General features: G+C 44.4%; 1 pseudogene across 1 annotated transcript; it reads left to right on the forward strand.

The window, feature by feature from the left end:
• Positions 1-255: 255 nt before the first annotated feature.
• Positions 256-5,369, forward strand: LOC308421702 (UBX domain-containing protein 2A-like; annotated as a pseudogene). Its single transcript has 2 exons — positions 256-331; positions 4,566-5,369. The product of its transcript is annotated as a UBX domain-containing protein 2A-like (transcript).
• Positions 5,370-9,050: the final 3,681 nt, after the last annotated feature.

Genomic DNA, 9,050 nt, shown 5'->3' on the forward strand with positions numbered 1-9,050 from the left:
GGGAGGTGACACAGGAAGGTCAAGAGTTCAGAAGGAATTTGAGAGTCAGCGGGGCAAAGGGGGACTAGGAGACAGATCTCTGGCAGGCGGATAGAGAGGAAAGGGGGCCACAGATAGTTGATAACAATGGAAAGAGCCAGGTTCTACCTCATCTTCCTGACACAATGGCCTGCCGGGCCTGTTCTGCAGCCAGCAGGGCTCCACCAATGGCTGGCCCTTCCTGGTGCTCAGACACATTCACCACCAGTCCGGAACATGTCTAAGGGAAGCCGCTGCGGGCCTATCAGCTCCCCTTTCTTCAAGTTGAACAATCCAAAACTAGAGGAAGAAGGTCTGTCGCAGGCCACCCAAACTCTGAAAACCCGTAGAAATCCCAGAGGAAACATGAAATTTGAATTCTGAGCCTCATCTCTGCATCACAGGAAGTCTGTGTGGGTCTTGTTCTGTGGTGTGTGCACTTCTCCACCTTGAATAAAGCTTGTCACCTGTTACTGCTCGCCATGTCTGAGAACTTCCTCTCTTAGTTCTTTAGTTGAAGAAGAAAACAAACCCAATCAGGACCCCCCCCCCCTACACAGTAATAGCTACACTAGACCTGTCTTAAGACCAAACCAAACTAAAACAACAAAACAAAAACAGAAAACGGTTAATTGAGGTTAGAGAGACAGCAATGGTTAGAAGCACTTGCTGGTCTTTGGTTTTTGTTTGTTTGAGACAAGGTTTCTCTGTGTAAACCTTGCTATCCTGGTACTCTCTCTCTCTCTCTCTGTAGACCAAGCTGGCCTTGAACTCACAGAGATCCCCCTGCCTCTGCCTCCTGAATGCTAGGATTAAAGGCATGGGCCACCACCACCCAGCATACTTGCTGCTCTTACAGAACACCTGGGTTGGGTTCCCACTGGGCAGCTCACAATTGTCTGTAACTCTAGCTCCAGGGGATTTGATGGCCTCTTCTGGCTTCTGTGTATACCTACATGCATGTGGTACACAAACACACACACACACACACCAACACACACACACACACACAAACCAAAAGCTAATACTTTCAAAATAAAAAGAGCAGTCAAGAGCCTACTGTTCGAGCTGGAGAGATGGCTCAGTGGTTAAGAACCCTGACTACTCTTCCAGAGGTCCTGAGTTCAATTCCCAGCAACCACATGGTGGCTCACAACCATCTGTAATGGGCTCTGATGTCCTCTTCTGGTCTGTCTCAAAACAGCTATAGGATACTCATAAAATAAAAAGCCTACCATCCTTCCAGAGGACCCAAGTTCAGTTCCCAAGGGATTATGTCTCTGGATCCACAGCCATCTGCACTTACCCTCATATATCCACGTACTAACACATAATTAAAAATAAAGTAAGTCTGCATAGTGGTAGTAATGAGAACCTTTAATCCCAACAATTGGGAGGCAGAGGCAGGTGAATCTCTGTGAGTTTGAGGACAGCCCGGTCTACAGAGTTAATTCTAGGACAGCCACGGTTACACAGAGAAACCCTATCTCAGAAAACAAACAAAAAATAAATTATTAGAAAAAGCGAGAGAAGGTCTCTTAAACTTATCCTTGTTTTAGTTTGCCCAATATTGTTTTCTGGGGACTGATCTGGTTAACTCAGTGGAACAGGTCATGTTTAGCATATGTGGTGGTTGACTATGATTGGCTCAGGGAATGGCACTATTAAGAGGTGTGGCCTTATTGGAGTGGGTGTGGCCTGATTGGAGGAATTATGTCACTGTGGGGTGGGTAGTAAGACCCTCCTCCTAACTACATGGGAGCCAGTCTTTGTCTAGCAGCCTTCACATGAAGATATAGAAGATGCAGGAGTCTAGGAAGATACTTAGAACCTATGTATCAGGCAAGGAAGACTTATTAAACCTTTCTGAGTTATGTGGGTGGTTCACAGCAAGAGCCTGCAGCTGGGTTCTATGATTCTCAGGCAGGAGATAGGGGAGGAAATGGAGCTCCCCTTTTGATACAAACTCACTTCCCAGTGATATGTGGTGGCACTTAGTCTGGGCTCACAAACAATGACATAGTATTTTAATATTACCTCCCCCCCCCCCTTTTTATACATTCTCTGTGTAACCCTGGCTAGTTTGGAACTCACTGTAGACCAAGTTGGCCCCTAATTCTCAGAGATCTGCCTGCATCGTGCTAGCATGCTCATTCTGTAGACCAGGTTGGCCCCTAACTCTCAGAGATCCACTTCCATAGTGCTAGCATCAAAGCTGTACCACACCTGGCTCTGACATCACATTGTTTCACAGACCTCATATCAAGCTTCCTGAGTCAGGATCCATGTAGCATTTTAGTTTTTTCCACCTTTTATTTGTCCCTAGTTAGCAGCTGTTCAAAAATATTAAATGCAAAATACTAGAAAAAAAAAACTTTGTGTTTGTGCATCATTCTGAGTAGTTACTAAGATCTCTGGTCATCCTTCCTTAAGTGTAAATCATCTTTTCTCAGCATGTCCCACGATACAAGGGATACGTTCCCATTAGTCACCTGGTAGCTTCTGCTATTAGATCGTCTGTCATATTGTCACTGTTCTTTAACTTAGAAATTGTGTATGCATGCATGCATGTTTATGTATGTGTGCATGCGTGTTCATGTGTGTGCATGCATGCTCATGTGTGTATGCATGTTCGTGTGTGTGCATGCATGAGTAAGGAGGCCAGAGGTCAACTTCAGGTGTGGTTCTCAGGAACCATCCAAATTACTGTTTTCTGAGCCACGCCTCTTACTGGAAGCTGGGACTTGGGCTCGGCTGACTGGCCAGTAGGTCCCAGGGATCCTCCAGGTTCTGTCTTCTCTGCACTGTGATTAAAAACTCAAGCCACCAGCTTTATACGTGGGTGGTGGGGACACAATTTAGGTCCCCATGCTTTTGTGCCAAGCTATTGGTAGACCGTGTTCTCTCTAGCCCTGTTACAACGCTGTCTAAGCACATCTCTTATTTCATTTTTTTCCAGGTAGGGTCTTACAATGTAGCTCCAGCTGAGCCTGGAACTCACTATGAAGACCCGGTTGGCTACAAACTCATAGACTTCTGCCTGTCTCTGCCTCCTGAGTGCTGGGATCAAAATAATTTTTATAATTCTCTGAAACACAAGAGCAGTAATGTTGGTGCTTTTATTGCAGTCTATTTCCATAATTATAATTTTATTATTATTGCTATTACCCTTTTATTGTATATTATATACTGCAATTTACAGGAAAAAATTAGAAAAGTTACAGAGGTAGATATATGATTTATGGTAGAAAAGCATTCACCATAGATAAGGAAGGACAATTGTGTATTATTGAGATTCTTCAAGGATTCATATGTATATTATAATTTATAGTTTGAGATTAAGAAAAGGAAATTTCTTAAGAAACAGGTGGGATGTTTCTCTGTCTCTTTTTATCTCTTTCATGAACACACATACAATCATTTATTACACATGTATACATGTGTGCACTCGTGCACAGAGACTCTCTCTATGTAGCCCAAGTTCTCCTCAAATTTACTGTGTAGACCAGGCTGACCTCAAGCAAGATATTTTCCTGCTTCTGCTTCTCCAGTGTTGAGATCAAGCATTCAAGGCTAGTCATGGCTACACAGGGAGTTTACAGCCAAAAGTTCTTAGGCCTCCCAAGGAGGCTATGGCTTTGGACTCAAGCAGGTTTTTAAGGTCCACCTGGGAAGGGCAATAAAAACCAGCCTAAGGCTGCTTTCTCCAGTTATTGTTCAGGTGCTGGGGCAGAAGCCCAGCCTATAACTACCTCTTCCTCCCGGGAGACCAGTCCTCTGGCTTGCCAAGGGATGTTGAGCCTGGTTGGAGCGAGAACTTCCTGTATATTGTTGAGTGGCCTAGCTGAGTTGAAGCTAGAGACAGGGCCATTGAGTAGGCAGGTCCTAGATCTCAGCTCTTTGGCCTCAGGATAGGAATAGCTGACATGTCTTGGCCCTATAGGAGTTTCAAAATGCCTTTCACCTTTATCACGTTTGATCACGACCATCTTGGATAAAAAGCCATCAGGAAGCAGTGATCGGCGGAAGGGGCAGCTCTAAAATTCAAACCCGAGAGCTACTTTAAGCTGAGTTTGGTGAGTGACCTCATCCTCCTGTACGTCCGTCATGTTTTGGTTTTAAGTTCATTTTATTATTTTTAAATGAATTAATTTATTATTACTGGTGAGACCCACACAGAGACACACAGAGGAGACAGAGATAGAGAGACGAGAGACAGTGTCTGGAGGTCAGAGCAACTTTCCGAAGTCAGTTCTCTCTTCTTGTGGGTTCTGGGGCTCAGAGCAGGTCGTGGGGCTTACTGAGACAAGGACTTTTACATTTTGAACTGCCTCACCTGCCCTTTCTTGGCTTTTAAATTTTTTCTTTCAGGGTGTGGTGGCTCACACTGCGAGGGATGCGTGTCTGGTTCAAAGGAACCCTCAGATGTACAGAGAGTTCATGAACAGTTTGGACTATACGAAACCCTGTATTTAAAAGCAAAAACAGGCCGGGCGGCCTGAGGGAGGGCGAGGTCGCTGGTCCCGAGAGGGCTTCGGGCCACCCAGGGCTGAGGCGGCTCTTGCTGCAGAAAGAGAATGAAGAAGTAGATAATCTTGACAGTATAAAAGAAGAATGGGTTTGTGAAACAGGACCTCCTGACAATCAACCCCTCAATGATAATCAACAAAAGGACTGTGAATAATTTGTTGACAGCCTTTTTGAGGAAGCAGAGAAGGTTGGTGCCAAATGCTTGTTCCCCACTGAAGAAACAGGTAGATGTAAATATAAAATTGTGGAAAAATGGACTCACTGTCAATGATGATTTTAGAAGTTACTCTGATGGTGCGAGTCAGCAGTTTCTGATCTCCATCAAAAAGGGGGAATTACCTTCAGAATTACAGGGAGCTTTTGATAAAGTTGAGGTGGATGTTAAAGTTGAAGATAAAAAAAAAATGAAGTATGTATGTCTACAAAGCCTGTGTTCCAACCCTTCTCAGGACAGGGCCACAGACTAGGAAGTGCGCTACACTAAGAATCGTTTCCAAAGCAAAGAGTATTGAAGTTGACAATAAAAGCACTTTGTCTGCTGTTTCACTGAATAACTTGGAGCCCATTACCAGGATTAGGATCTGGTTAGCCATTGGGGAAAGGATTGTCCAAAGATTTAACATTTCTAATACAGTGAGCCACATCAAAGACCTTATTGAAAAATGCCAAGGATCTCAGAGAAGCCCTCCCTTTGCCCTGGCAACAGCTCTTCCTTCCCTCAGATTTCCGGATGGACGCTCACATTGGAAGAAGCAGATCTGTAGAATGCTGTAATCATTCAGAGACTCCAAAAAACTGCCAAGCCTTTTAGAAAACTCTGATAGTTTCTATTTTTGAGAGACTGAGAGGAATGGTTGGAAGGAGACATGCTGAAGTGGGAGGCAGAAGTCAGTCTGACTAAACTCGTGGTTTGGGGGCTTCCTAATCCCTTCTGAGGGGGTTCAGTCATCACAAGCTAGGAGAGTAACATGGCTGTCAACCAGAGTCTGTGGACTTTTCTCAACAGTCTATTCAGAGAAAAATACCTGTTTTCAATACTAGTTAACCAACGTGACATATAAAATAGCTGCATCACTAATCTTAATGTGGTCTAAATTATCACAGTATTCAATTAGCTGAATCAGCATCAGCATCCAAATATTATTTTGAAACAACAGATATTTATATAAACGTTAGCTAACTCAGTTTTTAAATAGCAATATATTAAAATATTATACATGACCAAAAAAAAAAAGAAACCAAAAACCAAAAACCAAAAAAACCCATGCTTCAAAAACTTAAATGTTAAGTCAGTTTAGAGGACAGGATCAGAGTAAGTAAATCATTTTGTGCCGTAATTTCAAGCACACACACATCAGACAACCATGTCTCTCTCCCTACCTTGGAAAAAGTCTCAATAGAGCCAAGGGTGGCCTTGAACTCATGACCTTCATATCTTCAGAAGCAGGAGACACAGCTATTTTGAACACGTCTGAGTGTAGCAGTTTCTTTTCTCAGGCCTGGAACACTGTTGGAGGAAGGCACTGTCTGCTTCCCTCATTTGCTGCCACCCACAGGTCCCAGGTGTCACTTCACACCTCAAGGCATACTGAGTAATTGCTGACATGGCTCCAGAAGGAACTAGTCTCAACAGGACTCTCCTTGTGTCTCCCAGACTTATAAAATGATATCACGGGTAAGGTTGGCCAGGAAGAGGAGGAAATCTTGTTGGTGAGGACAGGCAAATGCCTGGAGGGATGAGCAAAAGCAGGATGCAAACAGACCACAGATAGGTGCAGGCAGAGCTGTTCAAGGTCAGGGATGGGGCCTAAGGACTAACAGTAGAAACCCTGGCCAGTTTGGAGATAGAAACTGGGGATGCTGAGGGGCTTTGAAACCTTAAGGCCAGCCCCACTGACATACTTCTACCAGTAAAGCCACACCTCGTAGGCCTTCCCAAACAGTGCCACCAACTGTGACCAAGTGTTCAGTGCCAATGGTGATATCTTAGGGCTATTGTTGTGATAAAGCACTATGATTAAAGCAGTTTGGGAGGAAAGGATTTCCTTGGCTCACACTTCTACCTCACAGTTCATCAGTGAAGGAGGCCAGGACAGGAACTCAAACAGGGCAGGAACCTGGAGGCAGGAGCTGATGCAAAGGCCATGCAGGGGAGTTGCTTAATGGCTTGTCTCCTATGGCTCAATCAGCTGTTTTCTTATAGAACCCAGGATCACCAGCCCAGGGATGGCTCCACCCACAACGGTCTGGGTCCTCCCCCATCAATCACCAATTTTTAAAAGGCCCTACAGGCCTGCCTGCAGCCAATCTTATGGAGGCATTTTTTTTTTTTTTTTAACTGAATTACACTCCTTTGAGATAAACCTAGCTTGTGGAAAGTTGACATAAAACTAGCCAGCACGGGGACATTCTCATTCAAACCACCATGGGTACAATAATCCCCATTTATGACTAAGGCTGTAAGGCCCACAAAGATCACAGAGCTACACATCATCCCACTTAGGTTAGGGCTCACTCCACAGTGGGTAAGCAAGTGACATTTGTAGAATAAAAACAGAAACCATGCTGTTTGGTAACACGTTTTAAAAATTGTGCACGATGAGAAATTTACATCTGTGCTGGGTGTTCAGAATCTCCCCCCCAAGACACTAATTACAAAGCAGTGCCTTGAAAAGGGAAAAGCCAGGTGACCTCCTTTGAACCAAGTGATCACTGTTCACACGAGCAGTAATAAATCATACTGACAGATAACAGCTCTTGATCTAATGCACTAAGAAGAGCATGCCGTCACTTCTCTGATGTTCTTCCCAGAGGAGCAAAGGTTTGGTCTAAGGAAGAAAAGCCTCAGTCATTTAAGTAGAGCAGTAAGAGTCAAAGTTGTAAGCAAAAAGAAAGAGGTACCATCTCAGATTGGAGCAGACAAGCCGAACATCAGCAAGTTCAGTGTGGATTTCTGGATGCAGTCTGCATGAAAATGGGAGAACCTCAAGATGATTATGCCCCACTGTGATGGCTCATGCTTGTGATGCTGGCAGGCTGAGGCTGGAGGATCACTGTGAGTTTGAGGCTAGCCGGGGCAAGTGTGATATTCCAGCAAGTAAAGGCTCTTGCCATCAAGCCTGACAACCTGAGTTTGATTCCCGGAACTAACATGGTGGAAGGAGAGAACAGGCGAGTAAAGGTAGCCCAGGAGGCAGGAACAAAGCATCGGTCCCCGAGCTGGAGCTGCAGGCTGTTTGGACTGCTGGTTTTGAGTACTATGGGTCTTCTGAAAGAGCTGTAGGTATTCCTAGTCACTGAGCTGTCTTTCCAGTCCCACAGACAAGGACCTTGTGTAGCTTAGGCTGGCCTGAAACTAATGATCTTCTTCCTTCTTTCTCCCCCTGATAAAAATTTCAAGTATGCTTCACCACGCCCAACCAAAATGAACTCTTTTTTTGTGTTTCAGTCGTTGGAGTTATTGTTTGTTGAGAGTCTTACTCTACTACCCAGGCTGCCCTAGGACTGATTATGTAACCCTGGCTGACTTCAAACTCAAGTCAATCCTTCTGCCTCAGTTCCAGACTGCTATGAGCTACCATGTCTACCTTTTCTTATATATACATTCTATTTCAGTTAAAAATAACCACTATCCAGATCTTGATGAGGTAAAACAGTAATATCTAGATCTTCAGTCAAGGCTTTCCCACCTACTGGGGCTGGTTTCTAAGACCATTGATCTCAGCTTCAAAGTCTAGTTCAGATACTTTCACTTACAAAAGGCTGCCCTGATTTCTGCAGACGTGCGGGCTTCCTCCCTGGACCCACACAACACTTCTCCTGCATGCCTATTACAGCAGACATTGTCTCCACAGTGGACATCAGAGCAATGTGCACTCAGCTCCCCTACTTATCCTTGTTCCTTTCATCTTCTGACTCGTAACCGCAACAGTCTTTTTGAAACATTTTTATTACATTTATTCACTTACTTGTTTATTTATATACTCACACGCGTGTGCATGTTCTCTCGTACAGCCGTGTGGATCCCAGAGATGGAAGACCTGTCATCAAGCTTGACATTAGGTCCCTTTATTCAGTGAGCCCTCGCACAGGCCCGACGGTCTGTTGGGTCAAAGGTAGATTTGTAACTCTGCTGAGCCAAGCATGTATCTTCCCGTCTTGTTTTCTCTCTCATGATGGAGCTGAAAAACTCTTGGTTGGTGAGGTCCCTGGTTGTTGAAGCCACGAGAAACGAAAGATAGAAAATGTTTGGCATCAGGATCCTCTCTTAGATGAGAAATATGCCCTATCTATAGGTAGAGGAGTATGACCATCAACAAAAGAACTTGAGAGACAGTGGGGTGGGAAGAGGTTGAGAGACAGAGAGAATGATTGAGAGAAAGATTGAAAGAGAGAGAGATTAAGAAAGATACCTGATTTAATTACTTTCCTGGTGCTGGGGACTGAACCCAGAACTTTACTCATGCTAGGTAAACACGCAACACACAGCTACATCCAGCCTG

The sequence above is a fragment of the Micromys minutus genome (assembly GCF_963924665.1).
Source record: "Micromys minutus genome assembly, chromosome: 1".
Lineage (NCBI taxonomy): Eukaryota > Metazoa > Chordata > Mammalia > Rodentia > Muridae > Micromys > Micromys minutus.